Source organism: Oryctolagus cuniculus, chromosome 6, assembly GCF_051225735.1.
Source record: "Oryctolagus cuniculus isolate XC-2025 breed Fujian yellow rabbit chromosome 6, ASM5122573v1, whole genome shotgun sequence".
Classification (NCBI taxonomy): domain Eukaryota; kingdom Metazoa; phylum Chordata; class Mammalia; order Lagomorpha; family Leporidae; genus Oryctolagus; species Oryctolagus cuniculus.
Genome location: NC_142872.1, coordinates 29,834,936 through 29,852,414, shown reverse-complemented (window position 1 = coordinate 29,852,414; position 17,479 = coordinate 29,834,936). Strand labels below are relative to the sequence as shown.

General features: G+C 46.6%; 1 protein-coding gene across 7 annotated transcripts in view; it reads right to left on the bottom strand.

The window, feature by feature from the left end:
* Nucleotides 1-17,479, bottom strand: part of PCDHAC2 (protocadherin alpha subfamily C, 2) — a 155,754-nt gene that overhangs the window by 11,345 nt on the left and 126,930 nt on the right. The window lies entirely within an intron of this gene.

The following is a 17,479-nucleotide window of genomic DNA, read 5'->3' as shown; positions in this document are numbered from 1 at the left end:
GAGATAAATACACTTGGCATATTTTTGAAGCCACAGCTCTTGCTTTGTGCCCAAAATAACTCTGTCATTTCTAGGTTAAGAGTATAAAGATACCATGAGCTGCGAGCTCAGACTCAAACGCTGGGATGGCCGCGTTCAGACCACCCGGCTCTCCACACTCAGCTTTAGAAAATAAACCTTTTGTTTTCCTTTTTTTGACTCCCACAACCCAGCAGGGCTCAGGCAGCCTGGCCTCGAGTTTTCTACCTTATTTTCTGGTTGCTAAAGTCCCCCAGCATGTAGGGAGGGCAATTTCTCAAAAATCCTCCTCCTTCAGTCAGCTATTATATCCTGGGGGCAAGAGAATGCTGAAGACACAGGCTCTGGGGTCGCACAGACTTGGGGTGGGGGTCTCAGCTTCACCAGCTCTTTGCGGTGTAACCTTGAGCAAGGACCCTGGCCTCCAGGCGCCCACTCTTTCATATGGAAAACAAAGACAGCAACATTCCTCTAGTGGGATTGTGAGCAGTAAGAAGCCACAGCGCTCGTAAATCAGAGAGACTGACGTCCGTCCGTCAGGCACGCAGAACGCTGAAATAAAATGCAGGCACTGCTACCATGCAGTATTCCTCTAGGAGCCTGACCATCCCTTTAACCGCCGATTCCTGGAGCCAGGACTGTCCCCGCCGCTCCCCTCCCAGCCAACCCTGCCCCTGTCCCCAGGGGTCACTGAAGAGTCCCCGCTGTGCGGTTTTCCAGATTAGAAACGGTTGCTAGGGAGAGAGCTCTTCTCCGGAGCCCTCTGAAGGAGGCAGATGATGAAACCAAGCCCCTCCACGGTGTTCCTGGTGCAGGGCCAGGGCTCCAGGCTCTCAGTCTCCCTCCCAGAGCCGAAACTTTCTTTACAAATCAGCCTCCAAGTAAAATGAATTCACTTAGCTGAGGGCGTGGTCCAGCTAACCCTGATCATAGATCACTTATCTCTTCTACAGAGAAAAAGTAACACCCCCTGCCACCTGTGTGGAGGGCACACACAAAATTGTTAGCAGTGGCTGCCCCACTGAAGGCAAGCGGGACTGAGAGAAATGGACATTCTAATATGAACAATGCTGTAGTATTTAGTATTTACTTCAGCAACGTGATTGCAGTATATTTTAAATATATATTACTTTAAAATGCATACTTGTAAAAATGTGAGGAGGCACCCACTAACCACTGGCTCTGGTGATTTCTGCGGAGCGTGACTGGAAGCAGGAAATGAGGCACTACTGGTTTTATTTCAGTTCTGTACAGATTAAATCTGCCATGATTTTTTTTCTTTTATAATTAAATCAAAGAGAGACATTAAAAAAGAACACTAGCTCCATACAGCTGAAAAATGAGCTGAGACAAAATGTCACTGCCCCAGATACCCTGCCCCAGAACCAGGACTTGGAGCCAAAGGATAGTGGAGGCCCCCTTGCTAATCAATGAAGAAGTTCAAGAGAGTCACAGCACAGTATTAAGGCCAGCAAGGGCCTTCCAGGGCCCCGGAACCCAGCCTTGCGGGGACCAGAGCCCCCAGTGCCGCTTCTTCCTTCCGCACAAGCTCAGGGCAGGAGTCTTCCCTAGGTTTCCCACTGCCTGCCGCACCGGAAACTCCGCGAGGTGTCTTCATTCTGCCTAACAATAAAATGGCTCTGGCTTTGGTTGGGTTTCCAAACTTTCCTCCTGTACCCTCCCCCCTCACGTTACAATGTGTGCATCTTACAACCTGGCAGCAGGCCCAGGCTCTGTGTTGCTGTGTCACTTCTCAGCCTTGAGCGACCATTTCTAGACAAGCCGGGCTGGAGGTGCACTGAGAGTACAAAATGGAGAGACTGTCAGGAAGAGTGCCGCCATTGAAGCAGCCAGGTAGGGCAAGGCCCTGTGCACCCCCAGGGTCCCCTCAACTCTGGGCGCTGCGGCACCCACCCCTTAATCTGGCGAAGCCATTGTGCTCAGCACCAGGAGTACCAGATCATCACAGCCGTGCGGGACTGTCTGTGCTTACCATGAGCTGACGGCTGTGCTAAGATCCCGCATGCATCATCTCGTTCAATGCTTCCCACAGCCTACGGTTTTTCCTTTTACCCTTCATAAATGCCACTGCATAATTAGGAAGTGGTGCAACAGGGATCTGCAGCACCGTGCAAGGCCACACGCCCTGACGGAAGGCAAAATCTAATCAAACCCAAACTTCACTCACTACATTTCTCAGATCACATCTACCAGAATTACCTAAGAATATTCCCAAGGTCATTTCCTTGTATTAAAATAATTTTTCAAAGTTGCATCCAGGGGTCGGTGTTGTGGCATATATAGTGGGTAAAACCGCTACCTGCAATGCAAGTATCCCATATGGGCACAGGCTCCTGTCCCAGCTGTTCCACTTCCAATCCAGTTCCCTGCTAATGTGCCCAGGAAAAGTAGCAGAAGATGGCCCAAGTACTTGGGCCCCTGCACCCACGTGGGGGACCTGGATGAAGCTCCTGGCTCCTAGCTTTGGCCTGGCCCAATGCTAGCTGTTGCAGCCATCTGCGGAATGAACCAGCAGATGGAAAATCTCTCATTTTCTCTCTGTAACTCTGACTTTAAAATAAATCTTTAAAAGAAGAAATAAATAACAAACCCAGTGGCTCTCCATTGCCGTTAGACAAACTAGTGAGTTTTCAAGATATTTAAGGCCCTGCGGAATCTAACTTGTCTCCCTTTTTGATCTCATTTCCCCGAAGCTCTGTATCCCGTCCTGCTGATCAAACTCTCATCACATCCAGCCAGCCAGTGCCCTCGTGCCAGGTATTTTGTGTATGTATTTTTCCCTTTGCCTGGACTTTTCCTCCTCACATGCTACTTCTCATCCTGCACTATTCAGTGTTAAATAATCTCTGACTTGGTCCTCTAAATTCCCAATTCCATCTTCTGAGGTCCCACAATGTGCCATTATGCACAGTCACCGAGACAGGATCTGGACCCTGTGAAAACATTCTGGGGCCCCTCTCGGGACAGGGGACCAGCTTACCTCATTCACAAGGGGTCCGTATCGACTGCAACATGCACAGGTCCTGGGTGCCCCTCTGGATAGGCCATGGCAGCTGCCCCTGCTCCCTTCCTCCTCACTGGACCTGCCTACGTATGACACTGTTGCGGTCCTTGTCACACCACACTGCAGAATTTACCCCTTGACATTCATATTTTTCTTGACATTTCTCCCTTCCCCACCAGCTGAGAGGAATGGGACTGGGTTATAGTTGATATGATATTCGCATGACCTAGAGCACAGCTTGTTCCGTTGGAAGTGCCTGGTGAACGATTGATGACTACCTGAGCATGGACGTTTCCAACCAAAGTCTATACTGAAGTCAAGCCAAGCAAATTGCCCTGGACAGGATACACTGCACTTCACTTCTGTGTGTGTGTGTGTGTGTGTGTGTGTGTGTGTGTGAGAGAGAGAGAGAGAGAGAGAGAGAGAGAGAGAGAGAGAGAGAAGGAGGGAAGGAGGGAAGGAGGGAGGGAGGGAAAGAGGAGGGAGGGAAAGAGGAGGGAGGGAAAGAGGAGGGAGGGAAAGAGGAGGGAGGGAAGGAGGGCTTTAAAAAGAGAGAAGTAGTGATGATGAGAGTGTAGAGCTCTAGGAAGGAGGTTTTTTGAGGGTCTTCCTAGTGCCCTTCAAATCACAACCATGTAGAAGGCCATTATCCTTTTATCCATTAGGCTGTGATCCTAAGTGAGAAAAGACCAAAGAGCCCAATTCGTATTTCTAAATCCCCAAAGAAACTCATCTTCTCTACAGAAATTTCCCAAAGGCAAATATTCAGAATCAATCAATGCTTGGCTCACCAGAAGGGAAGTGATGTGACACTGAGCACTGACTAAACACAGCACCACCGAATGCAGGCTGCAGGGACCGAAGTTAAGCCAACATGCTGGTGACACAGGGGCCCACAGGGAGGAGGAGGCCCTCTCTGGGATCGCATAGCATAATCCCTGTCATTAGCATCTGCTGCTAAGAGTACAGAGCGGCCCTAAGCTTCAGCAGTTCCCAACCTGTTAGGATCTCAAGGAAGCAGCTAGTGTGAGACTAGACCGCCATGCAAGATGTTCCTGGAAAGCAAACTAGTCCTGAGGCACATACATAGTCACAGAATCGGCCCCAAACCCATCCCCAAGGCTGGAAGCATCACGAGGAACATAGATGGGACTTAGGAGTACTCACCAAAGGGTCACCCCCAGCCCCAACTCCCAACGCAGTCACACCAAGTCACACCTCTCTCCTTCCTCTCGGAATCCCCTGCATATCAGCCAGCTTTTTGTCACTACTCAAAATACCCAAGAGAAACTAGTTATGAAGGAAGTCAGTTTATTTTGGCTCAGTTTTAGAAGTTCATGGTCCAAGATCAGGTGACCCTATTGGCCTGGCACCTAAAGGGAAGTAGATGGGAGAATGCAGACAGAAGAAGACTGTATGGTGAGCCAGGAAGCAGAAAACAGGGAGAATGCTTGCTCATGTCTATGTGGTTTCTCATGTCTATGTGGATCACGGTGCCCTACCCGAACAACCCCGTACCAGCCAATCACTCCCCAAAGACCTCATCTTTAGCTACCATAATTGGGTCAAGCCTCCGTTCTGTAAGTGTCATCAATCCATGATGCTGCATGAATTAGGGAGCCAGATCCTGTTGCAACTATAGCACCTCGGTATACATTTAATCTGATTTCACTTTGACACATGCTAGATGCATTCAAAGCAGGCCATATGCAATACCCCATCTCCTGGTATCACCGTAAGGAGAGTGGCCTTTCCACCAGCTACCAATGCCCGATGATAGATCCTTTCAAGATTGGCCTGTAGGGGCCAGTGCTGTGGCATAGTGAGTAAAGCTGCTGCCTATGGGTACTGGCATCCCACATGGGCACCAGTTCGAGTCCTGGCTGCTCTACTTCCAATCCAGCATCCCTGATAAAGGCCTGGGAAAGCAGTGGGAGATGGCCGAAGTGCCTTGGGCCCCTGCCACACACGTGGGAGACCTGGAAGAAGCCCTAGCTCCTGCTTTCAGCCTGGCCCAACCTGAGCTATTATGGTCATCTGGGGAGTGAACCAGAGTCTCTCTCTTTCTCTCTCTGTATCTCTCTCTCTCTAACTTTCAAATAAATAAATCTTAAAAAAAAAAAAAAAAAGATTGGCCTGTAAATGACCCAAAGAATACTATCCTCCCTTGCTTGTTCACCAACACTGAAATAATACTCTCAAGCCTGTGGCAGAGCAGTATCACTCAGCCTTTGACATAATAACAAGGCAGTGAAAACGATTTCCCTCTTCTCTTCACTTTTTCACCTCTGCCCAGAGAGGGGGACACCCATCAAATCAATGCTTCCATCCTTTGGGTGATGTGCTAGGAAGAAAATGTTCATCTTTAGCTCTATTTTTTTTACTTATTCTTCCCAAGAAGAGCAGTTTATCTGATTAGAGATTCCTGAAGTCTGAATTTACATAGGCATGCTTCTTGGTTGGACAAAATCACTGTGTTTTCATGACACACCTCACTTTAACTCCCTGTTTCTCCATTCTAGCTCAGTCTCCATTGGGTAAACAAATCAGAACAGGTCCCCTCCTTACCAAGAGAGAAATCTGTCATCATTCATTTTCTTCCCTTGCATTTGGGAAGTTGGAGACCTTGTAATATTCTCCAGTTCATCTTTATCAATAATAAACTTGATGCTAATTTTGATGACTCAGTTGGCTGCTTGCACCTAATTAAGATTTGGAGGAAAAGGAGAGTGTGATTAATTAGTTTCTACCAGACTTTCAACAATTCACAGCCTTCAAAAGGGCTTTAACATATAGTCCACACTCACTACACCCTCTTCATGGTCCAAATATGCACCTTATTTTACCTTCAGTGTTACTGAAACACACACACACACACACACACACACACACAGGCCCCTCTGCCTGAACATGAAAGACACTGTGTCAGCCTACCAAAGTTGTCCACATGCTAATTTCTGGAACCTCTGAATCCGTCATGCTACATGGAAAAAGGAATGTGCTGATGCGATTAGTTTCAGGACCCTACCAAGGAGAGATTTTCCTAGATTGTCCAGGTGGAGTCACACATGCTCTTGTATTTGAAAGAGATAAATAAGAGAGCCAGAGTCAGAGACAGATCTGAAGGGGCCACACTGCTGGCTTTGAAGATGAAGCCAGAGGCCACAAAGCCGAAATGCAAGCCAGCTCTAAAGTTTGGAAAAGGCAGGAAAATGGATCCTCCTCCAGGGCCCCTCAGAGTTGGCCAGCCCTGCCAACAACTGGATTTGAGCCCAGTGAAACCCATGTTGAGCTTCTGATAACCAGAACTGTAAAATAAGAAATTTCTAAGGTTTTAAGCACCTGGTTTGTGGTAATTAGCTACAGTCCTAGGAAACAAATAGAAATTTTGGAACCTGGAAGCAGGGTGCCAAAAATGTGGCAGTGGTTTTGGTAACAGGCCATGGACAGAGCCTTAGAAGAATTTTGAGGAGCAGGACACAAAAAGCCTAGACTGCTTGAACACTCTGTCAGTAGAAATAGGGATATTAATCAGTATGCTAGAGAGGAGAGAAGGGAGGTGCATCAGAGAACAAACATACACTGTCTTAGAGAACACCTAAACTGCCATGAACAGATGTTAGGTCACATGTGGACTTTAAAGGTGCTGCCATGGAAAGCTCAGGTGGAAATGAGGAACACGTACTGGAAACTAAAGGAAAGTGGCTCCTTATCACATAGCAGGTAGAACACACTTCACTGTTAGCTCAGTGAAACCCCATTTTGGGCTTCTGGCCTCCCAAAACTGTAAGTTGTTTTAAGCCACAACGTTTGTGGTAAGTTACAGCAATAATGAGAACCCCCCCCCTCCACACACACACCATTGGCCTGGAGCCCACACAATGAATATACTCTCTAAGTTACCAAGAGATTCTTTTCTCTCATCACACAGAAGAAAATAGTAATAATGTGCTAAGTCTACAGCAGGTAGACATGGGTTCAAACACTGTCTTTGCCATTGTACTCATTAACTGATTCAATAAATATTTCTTAAGCATCATTATGTGCTAGATATTTTACCTGCACTGGAAATATAATGGTGGAGTAAAAAATATTTAATATGGGTGGGCATCTGGCCTAGCAGTTAACTACCAAATCAGATGCCCATGTCCCATATCAGAGCAACTTGGGTGCAACCCCTGGCTCTGGCCCCTGATTCCAGCTTCTTGCTAATGCAATTCCTGGAAGGCAGCAGTGACAGCTCAGGGAGCTGGGTTCTTGTCACCCACATGGGAGACATGCATTGGGTTTCCAGCTCTCAGCTTTGGCCTGGCCCAGCCCCAGCTGTGAAGGGCATTTGGGACTGAATCAGTACATGAGGGCTCTGTCTGTTTCTTTCTCTCTCTCCCCCTCCTCTCAAATTAGTTAATTAAAATTTAAAAACACTTTCACTAGATGTGTGAGGTAAGGTGGTCACTTAATTCTTATGGGCCTCAATCTCCTTTGAAAGTGTGACAATAATTCTGTACTGTCTCTTAAAGCTGTTTAGGTACATAATGTGTACAAAATGCTTATCACAATTCTTAATCAATAGTACCTACTGTTAACGTTTCTCTTGTTCTCAGAGAATGTTTCTACAACCCAGAAGGCAGTAGTATAGATTTTAAAAACTTTAAAAGTTGACCAACAAGAGCTGGCATGTGACACAGCCAGTTAAGCTATTCCATGTGATGCTGGCACCTCTTATAAGCACCAGTTCAAGTCCCAGCCGCTCTGCTTCTGATTTAGCTCCCTGTTGATGTGCATAAGAAAGCAGTGGAAGATGGCTCAAGTACTTGAGCCCCTGTCACCCATTTGGAAAACTCAGATAAAGTTCAAGGCTCCTAACTTTGGCCTGGCCTGGTCATGGACAGAGCAGCCATTTGGGGAGTGAACCAATGGATGAGAGATCTTATTCTCTCAGCTTCTCCCTCTCTCTATGTCTCTCTATCTTTCAATAAATTAAATAAATCCTTTTAAAAATTGACAAATGAAGAGTCATCTATGGAGAAAAGAATTTCTGTGTTCTGTGACTCATCATCAAATGTAGAACTAAACTCACAGACTCAGACTTAAAGGTGTCTGTCTCAGAGCTGTACACACACCTAGTGGTGCTCTTATCACCCAAATCTGCACTCTCCTGCATGCAATTTGGCGTGCAGCTAAAGTAAACACTCCTGCCGTGGAGACTTCTCCCCTTGCCACAGACCCAAAGGGTGTTCACTGGACTCCGGCTGACTACGGGCATAGAAATGTAAAAGGTATGTTCCTGGGTAAAGCAGTATCTATGATGCAGAGTCAAAAAGACAAAAGGGAAGACTTGGGAAATGTCAAGTCACTGCTCAGCGTGGTCCATGAGCGCTCTCTCAAACAATGGCTGCAGTCTGATGTTGGAAGTAAGCCCAAGCTGGTGGGTTTTTTTGGACTATCAACAGCAAACCGGCTGTTCAGACTTCCTGTACAGAGCAGGATTTATTTTAAAGTGTATTTGGCTGTTTTACAGGCAATGGCAGCTATAATCTAGAGGTCTGAGTACACTGTTCGGGATTTGGCAGACGAGGGTTTCGGCTCTAGTAATGGTAAATTTCTTACTCTGCGTCTCTTATGGATCCAAGTCCAGTTCCTAAGTTACCTTTCCTACCCTCCTCTCCTAGAGCTCTGATGCTCGAGTCTGACTTCTACAGAGCTTTCAACATCCTGACTAACAGCAGCACAACATTCTCCCCCGAATTCCTGAGCCCCCCGCCCTCTAGCCCACTCCCTCAGAGAGGGCTGTTCCAGGCAGCGCCACTGCTGACGAAGCTTTCCGTCCCTCTCTGAGTCCCAGCCTTGTCCTGACTGTAGCTAAGAGACTCCCAAGTACTGAGGCACACAAAGTCTCTTCTCCAACCCACACTCTCATCGCCAGGCTTTCTAGCTGTGAAAAGTCACGGGACCCCTCCCTAGAGGCCTCCAGTCTCCAGCCAGTGCTTGACCTCAATATGTTTCTCCAGATTAGGCAATGACCTTCTCAATTGCAAAGTGAACTGCTTCTGAGAAGATGAATTTTTCAAGTTCCCTGGGAATCTGGGCTGAGTTCCTCTGCAAGTGTTTTTGCCATGACAGAGTCTTGCTGTCACTGGCTTCATTTCTAGCGTGCTGGTGTCAGTGAGGCTGAGGACAAGGAATGCTGGGGCTACAGAGGCTGAAGGAATTACAAACAGTCAGTGCTGCTCTGCCCTCACCCCCAGGTCATAAGCTGATTTTTCCTGCGTGGGCACTTCCCAGCGAAGGGCTCCAAGACCTCTGATTCTAAACAGTCCCAGCATCTTTCCCACAGAACAGCACAGGCTCTCACCCCTGCATTGACCCCTCCCTGCAAAGCTCTCCGACACATGGGCTGCCTGTCATCTTTGAGCGGAGGCAGGTGACAACGTTGACTTTCCTGTCTTCCTGTCCCTTTGTGACACGAAGGCTGAATTTCAGAAACCTGAATTTCTCTCTTGACAAAGGACTGAAAATTCGGTGACAAAGAACAGTGTGTGGAGAAGGCAGGAAGGGAGGGTCACTCAGAAGCGCTTCTCTTCCACACGACGCTCTTAACCTGCAGGACAAGGTGCACGGTTTTCTAAGACAGGCTCGAAAGTTGTTTCTCATGATGGAATTTTCTGGGGCTAGACTACATTGCTCCAGTGTAACTTACACACCAAAGGGATCAATGAAAACACACAGAACTCCAATGAGGCTTTGTTTCCTGCCCCTGCATTAGCCTGCCTCTCTGCCTCCCTGGGATTTGAAGGAAACTGAAGCCAGGGGGAAAACTGTTTGCTGTCTGTTTCTCCTCGCTGCACCCTTTACAATGGATGCTGGGGGCCAACATCTGGTGTCCATACCATCTCGGTTTGTGGCGACTGTTACGGGAGAATTTCTTTTATTACGTATCAGGGCTCCAATCTTGACTGTATTCTGCCCAGGGCTATAATCCTGAAAACATGGTATGGGACAAATCAGAGAAGTGTGGGAAATACAGGGTGTTTAGGGAAAGAACTACCTCAGAAGCCATCTATCTGATTAATTTCAGAAAACCAGGAAATCTATTCCAGTTTTGTGTACATGATCTTAAAAAAATGGAAGGCTTATTCTCCTAAGAAGGAAATGAAGAGGGGCTGACGCTGTGGCTTAGTAAGTAAAGTCTCCACCTGTGATGCCAGCATTCTCTACTGGCACTGGTTCGTGTCCTGGCTGCTTCACTTCTGATCCAGCTCTCTGCTATTGGCTTGGGTAAAGCCAAGGAAAATGACCCAAGTGTTTGGGTCCCTGCTATCTACGTAGGAGACCTGGATGAAGCTCCTGGCTCCTGGCTTTGGCATGGCCCAGCCCTAACTATTGCAGCCATTTGGGGAGTAAACCGGAGAATGGAAGACCCCTCCCCTCCCCTCCCTTCCTCTCCCCTCCCCTCCTTCCTTCCTCCCTCCCTCCCTCCTCTCTGTAACTCAAAGAAATAAATCTAAAAAAAAAAAAAAATGAGGAGGTGAGGAAAATAATGGATGGAGCAGGCAAACCCTTAAGCTTCCTGGCTTGCTTCCTTTATCGGGGAAGGGAACCTTCTTTCTGCCAAGAGCCATGTGGATATTTATAACATCATTCATGGGCCACACAAAATTATCAACTTAAAAATTAACTTGCTACAGATTTGTTGAATTTTGAGTCCTGCCTGAGATTGCCTTCGCAGGGCCTGACCAAACGATTCAAGGTTCTTATATGGCCCATGGGCCAGACGTCCCCCACACCCAGTAGGTAAAAGATGCTCATTCCCCTTCCCTGCCATCTTGCTCCCTCGCCTCCCAGGCTGGGCCAGAACAAACTCTTTGTTCATCAAAAGCTACCTACAGAACTACAACCAACATAATGAGCTCCTCACCCCCAGAAAGGGAAAGTACATCTTCCAAGGACTTTCCTTAGCTGGGGGTACTGAGCAGAGCTGGCACCCCTGGGCTAGCAGGTGGAAGGTGAGAGTGGAGGACATGGACAGGAGACAGCTGCCCCACTCACAAAAATTCCTGCTCTAATTTTTTTCCAAATAAGGCTATGCACACACCTCCCAGGACTGCCATTGCCATGGCAACAGCAGAAGTTGAGGGTGAGCAGGTTAGTGGAACAGCATGCTTTCTAAATTCTCCAACAAGGCCGGAGGCTGCACTTACTCATGCAATGGAAAAATTCGTGTTGACAGTGCTCCCAAATGGATTCCAAAAATCTTAAGGATTTTGGTTTATTTCTGAGGGAGAATAAGGGAGTCTCCAGAGAGTCTCTCCGTGGGGAGTTGGTTTTGTCAGAGATGTAGGAATTCCCCTATAAAACCAGGGCACTTAAAGTCTGTCAGTTTTCTACTGAATAAAGAGATGTGGCAAATCAGGAAAAAAGCAATCCCCAAGGAAACAAAGAAACAGGACTGTCCTTAAAAATCTTCTACACAGGGGCATTCATCTATAGCGGCATCATAGATGCACTGTGGCACAGCAGGTAGAGCTGCCACCTTCGATGCTGGCATCCCATGTGGGCACCGTTTGTGTCCGGCTGCTGCACTTCCGATCCAGCTCCCTGCTAATGGCCTGGGTAAAGCAATGAAAGATGGCACAAGTGCTTGGGCCCCTGCCACACATGTGGGAGACACAGACGAAGCTCCTGGCTCCTGGCTTCAGCCTGGCCTAACACTGACCATTGCTGCCATCTGGGGAGTGAATCAGCAGGACAAAGATCTATCTCCCCCCTCACTCCCCCCCCACAATTCTGACTTTCAAATAAAGAAATAAATGTTTTAAAAATGAAAAATCTTATCCATAACAGTCTTCCCATAGAGGTAACTCAGAACAACTTGGGACTGGATTTTAAAGTTGAAGAATTTATTCATTCCTTATAAAATTATAAAAATGACCATGCTTTAAACACCTTTTGTTCTCAGGCTTTGTAATATAAGGGTATTTCTAAAAGTTATTATAAAAAAATTTAACAACAAATTTTGCTGTGAAAAATTTTTGAAATCCCATGCATATTTTTCCATAATATGCCTTTTTTGCAAACTTTTTGAAGATCCTTCATATGTGTGTATTATCTCATTTAATTCTTGCAATAACTTTATAACATGGACACCACTATTATCTCCATTTTACAGACAAAGAACTGGGAACCAGAAAAGTGAAGCAATGGTCCCAGGAACATATAACTACCCAGTGGCAGAGCTAGAATTCAAAGGAGAGTTGCTCTGACTTCACAGCTCCAGCCCTTAGCAATGATCCGCTGGTGTGGGGAAAGGTTGCTAAACTGATGCCTTCCTTGTACAGTTCCGGCACCTCCAAAGCCACCAGACAATATCAGAAACACTTTCTGTAGACCAATTCTTAAACTGTAGTGCACACCAGGATCACTCGGAGGGCTTGCTAAAACAGACTGGTAGGCCCCAGTAGGAGATTTTCTGACTTGCCCATGAAAATTTCTAGGGCAGGCCCTGAACATCTGTATTTCTAACAAGTTTCCAGGTAGGGTAGCAGGTGCTGCTCCTCCAGGAACCATCCTTTGGCAACCACAGTCTAGCCGCTGGGAACTTAGGTTCTCTGAGTCATATTGTCTTAGTGGCTTCCTCCATCTAATTAACCTCTCACTTTTCTGCCTGAGATCTCCTGGGGTCTTGCTTGATAAGATCATGTTATCTGTGGCAATTGCTGTGTATTTTCAAATTCCCTGAGCTCTCTTGAAAACAGTGAGTATGGTCATCCCTCTGTATCCACAGGGGATTGGGTTCACGAGCCCCCACCCCCCAGGACACCAAAACCTGCTGATGCTCAAGTCTCTTTGGCTTGAGATTTGCATAGAATCCAAGCACATCCTCTCCTGTACTTTAAATCAACCCTGGACTACTTGTAATACCTAATACAATGTAAGTGCTACACAGAGTTGTTACCTTGTGTTGTTCAGGGAATAATGACAAGAAAAAAGTCTGTACATGTTGAGGATAAACATCATTTTTTCCCAAATATTTTTGTATGATCTGCTGTTAAGTGAATTCACAAAGAACTGTCAGACATGGAAGGCCAACAGGATCTCCCACTGTAAAAGACTCAGAGTAGGGCCAGCACTGTGGCACAGCGGGTTAAAGCCCTGGCCTGAAGTGCCGGCATCCCATATGGGCGCTGGTTCTAGTCCCGGCTGCTCTTCTTCCCACCCAGCTCTCTCCTATAACCTGGGAAAGCAGTAGAAGATGGCCCAAGTCCTGGGGCCCCTGTACTCGTATGGGAGTCAAGGAAGAAGCTCCTGGCTCCTGACTTTGGATCAGCGCAGTTCCGGCTGTTGTGGCTATCTGGGGAATGAACCAGCGGATGGAAGACCTCTCTCTGTGTCTCTACCTCTCTCTGTAACTCTGTCTTTCAAATAAATAGAATAAATTAAAAAAAAAAAAAAAAGAGCTCACGGTAGCCTTCGGTAAGCCCTGAAATCTCATGAAAAACAGAAAGGAGAAACTCGGAAGAGCTAGGAGCAGGTAGTTCGGCAGCTTGGACCACTGAAGCCCCACCAGTTCCCAGGCAGCCAAGGGCGGTCTTTATAACCTCTCAGGATTCCCTCAGGGACAGATCACAAGTGCACGTTCATTAAAACCTCCTCAGGGCATTCACAAAAAGAGCTGTGTCCTGAGTGACAGGTCCTTTATGCCCCTCCCCCAAACCACAGTCCTCCATCTGAGGAAGGGGCTGTAACTAGTCCATGCAGTCCCTGTTTAGCTAATGTTCTCTCTCTGCTCCATCTCACGGGAAAGCAGAAAGCATTAAGAAAGTCCCAGACCTGGGGCGGCCAACAAAAGAGGTGAGGCTGGATGGAGACAGGGGCCGGTGACCAGGACTAAGCAATTTAATGCCTGACTTGTCTGTCCTGCAGAAGACGTCACCTGGTGGTGCCCTCACTGAGCCCAGGCTTTTGCAGGCTGTGGAAATAAATGAGCAGTTTAGTAAGGAAGCAAAAGAATTCATCAATGGGGAAAAACAACGGAAGGAACAGGCTTGAATGTGGATCAGTGCAAAGCAGGCCCCAATCCTTTTAGGCCCTGGCTGCAGCTGTCGCAGGTGCTGGCAGGGGGAGAGCAGCAGACAGCTGGTTCAGGGAGGGGCTCAGGCAGAGTGAGGAGGCTCCGGCACCAGAAAGGAGCCTCTGGAAGCCACTGTGTCTTCACAAACACCAAAGGCAACAGAATCAGGGAATGGCAGGCTCAGTCTGCAAACCGAAACAACCAAACGTGGGGGCAGCATTTTCCTTTTCTTCAGGGAGCAACTAACGTGCCCTCCTCACTCCAGCTCCGGGAGCACAGCTGGATGGGGGAACTGGACTGAGATGTCAGGTGGCTCAAAAGTCTGAATCTGGTCCTGGAAGTGAGAACTACTGAACCCTGGCCACCAGGTTATCAGTCAAGGCCAAATCACAAATTGCACAAAACATTGCTGTCCCAGAGCAAAAGAAGTAGGATGATTATACATTCACTAATACCAAATGTCAAGCACTACATTCAGCCTTTTTTCTTTTCCTCCTTTAGTTCTCACTGCATCTCGATAGGGGCTTTTATTTTTATTGTACCCAATTTACAGGAAGGAAAATTAATAAAATATGAATTTAAACTGTTTGTCTATGCTTACCCAGCAAGTGGGTTTGGGATTGGAATTCATTTTCCATCTGACTCCAACCCATAATCTTAATCTTTATGGCATATTCCCTCTAATCAGTACAGAACATATTTTCAGTTGTAAAACCTAAAAATACCAAAAAGGACAGAAAGCAGAGAATTCTTTTACCTTCATATCACTGGTACAGAGGCATGCTGGAAAGCAGGGTTGGGCCATCGTGGGGCTGCTGGGAAACATAAGCTCTGTCCAGTGCAGTCCACGGAGGCTGCAACTCACGCGTCAGCAGCCAGGCTCAGTGCTGGACAGGAGGAACTGCACAAACTAAGTAGGGGAGGAGAGCACTGGAGACCCTTTCCCTATTGTCTCTCAGGCAGATGGACTCCTAATGCCCTTTTTTCCATTTGAAAGGCAGAGAGAGACAGAGAAAGAGAGCGAGGGAGGGAGAAAGATTGCCTGTTGGCTGGTTTACTTCCCCAAACTCCTGCAGCTCAGTCTGCATCTCCCACACAGGCGGCAGGGACCCAGGTACCTGAGCTGTCTCCTGCTGCCTCTCAGGATGTGCATTAGCTGGAAGCTGGAATTAAGAGCAGAGCCAGGACTTGAATCCAGGCACTCATATGAGATATGGGTGTCCCAAGTGGCATCCTAACTGCTACAGCAAATGTCTGCCCCCTGACATGCTTTGGAATCTGAAGGAGACACGTGGGCCAGATGCATGAAACAACCAATAGATGTTTCCTATTTCACATTTGCCTAAGGAATACACATCACCCAGCATCATAAATGAGAGGGAAAGTGTATTCAGTTAGTTCTTGGCTCACTCATCTGTAGTGACTCTATGAGAACAAGAAAAATCCTTGCAATGAATGCCAGGAAGCAAGGCATGATTGCGAGAGCTGCTCTGACTGAGTGCTCTCAACTTTTAGATGCCTCCCCGTCCTGCAACACTGGGCAATCTATAACAACTTCCTCCTCCATTACTGCTTCACTCCACCACTGGCACTGGGGTTGCAGATTTCTCAATGAACTATTTTATGTTCTTCCCCTTGCCATCTGGCAATATTAGCTCTCTAATGAATTGCTTCAATTGGTGCATTTTTTTCAACAAATGTGACTTTTAGTTGAATTGTGCAATATTTATAAATAGCAAATTTTGGCTGATTATGATCAACAAAAGCCTTTAGAGATGCCAACAAAAATGGGCCCTTAGCTGCACATCTTACTTGGATAGCCTAAATATTGGAAAAGCACCTGATTATTTTTAGAAAGGATTTTTCACATGCACATTTCTGTGTCATCTGTTATGTGTGTGTAAATGTATTTGAACTTGGATGGATTCTTATAAGCCAGCCGTGCTATGAATGTGAGTGCTAGATACACTTGCATTTGGAGCTAGAAACACCTGGGTTGGAATCCTACCTTTGCCACTTGCACGTTATGTGAACTTGAGTACGTTTCTTAACCTCCCTGTATCTCCAATATCACACATGTAAAACATACATAATAAATCTCATGCAAGATTGTCATATGGAGTAATTGAGTCTACATTTGTGGTAACTTGGTACAGTGTCTATGCATATTATGGCTTGATAATTAGTAACTACTCCCATCACCAGGGTGTTCTAGTAGCAGAAGGTAATGGTAGACATCGCTGTGAGTTATGCCAAACCATAGTCCTCCCTTCCTGAAAACTGCCACAGGGATGGACTTCCAAAGCCATGTTTTTATTAAATGATATTGCTTTAGTGATTGAACAAGAATAAGGGAGCTAAGAATGTATGAGTTTAAGTAATTTTCCTTTGCTCACCTAGCTATTTTTTTTTTTTTCCAGCTTGGCACATTGTCTTTCTTGAAGGTTTGGATTAGGACCTGCTCCCCAGTGATCCTTGAAAATGAGAAACCGTGAGGTGGTCCTGCTTAGCAATGTGCATGTGAAAGCAATAAAGGTGAGTCTGCAGAACGATGTCAAGGTGCAGAGAGCAGCAGAGCCGACTGTGACTTAAATTCTGTCAGTAAAGCCTTGGTTCTGATCATTTTTTACTTCCGGTGCTGGTGTTGTGGCACAATGGATTAAGCTACCACCGGCAACACCAGCATCCCGTATGAGCACCAAGTCTGAATACAGGCTGCTCTACTTCCAATCCAGCTCCCAACTAATGTGTCTGGGAAAGCAGCAGAAGATGGCGCAAGTGCTTGGGCCCCTGTCACCCACGTGGGAGACCCAGATGGAGTTCCAGGCTCCTGGCTTTGGCCTGGCCCAACCCAGCCATTGCAGACATTTTAGGGAATGATATCTCTCTTTCTCACTGCATGTCCCCTTCTCTCTAACTCTGCCTTTCAAATAAATAACTAAATAAATCCTTAAATTTTTTTTTCAGTTCCACAAGAAAACCCTGCTCATTCATGCTCTGTCTCTCTCTTGCTCTCACTCCCTATCTATTTCCTCTTTACCTACTACTTTGACCAGGTGGATGTCTACTGTTTTCAATGGACAGATCTTTGCAAACAGTGTCATCTCTGTGTATGAGGCCACCAGGTCTTTTCCAAATGCCTTGAGTGGCCTAAGTACTCGAAAAGCTGATTATTTTCACACACCCTTACTCTTACATTACCTGTTGTCCACTCTTGAAGAACATTAAGTGTAAAATCAAAATAATTATGCACATAAGGAAATAAAATACATTTGAGAAAAAGAAAGTCGACAGCCTTGGTCTTACAAAAACAAGTCATCTGATCACTTTAAAGAACCCAAGTGTGAATGGAGAGACCCAGCTCT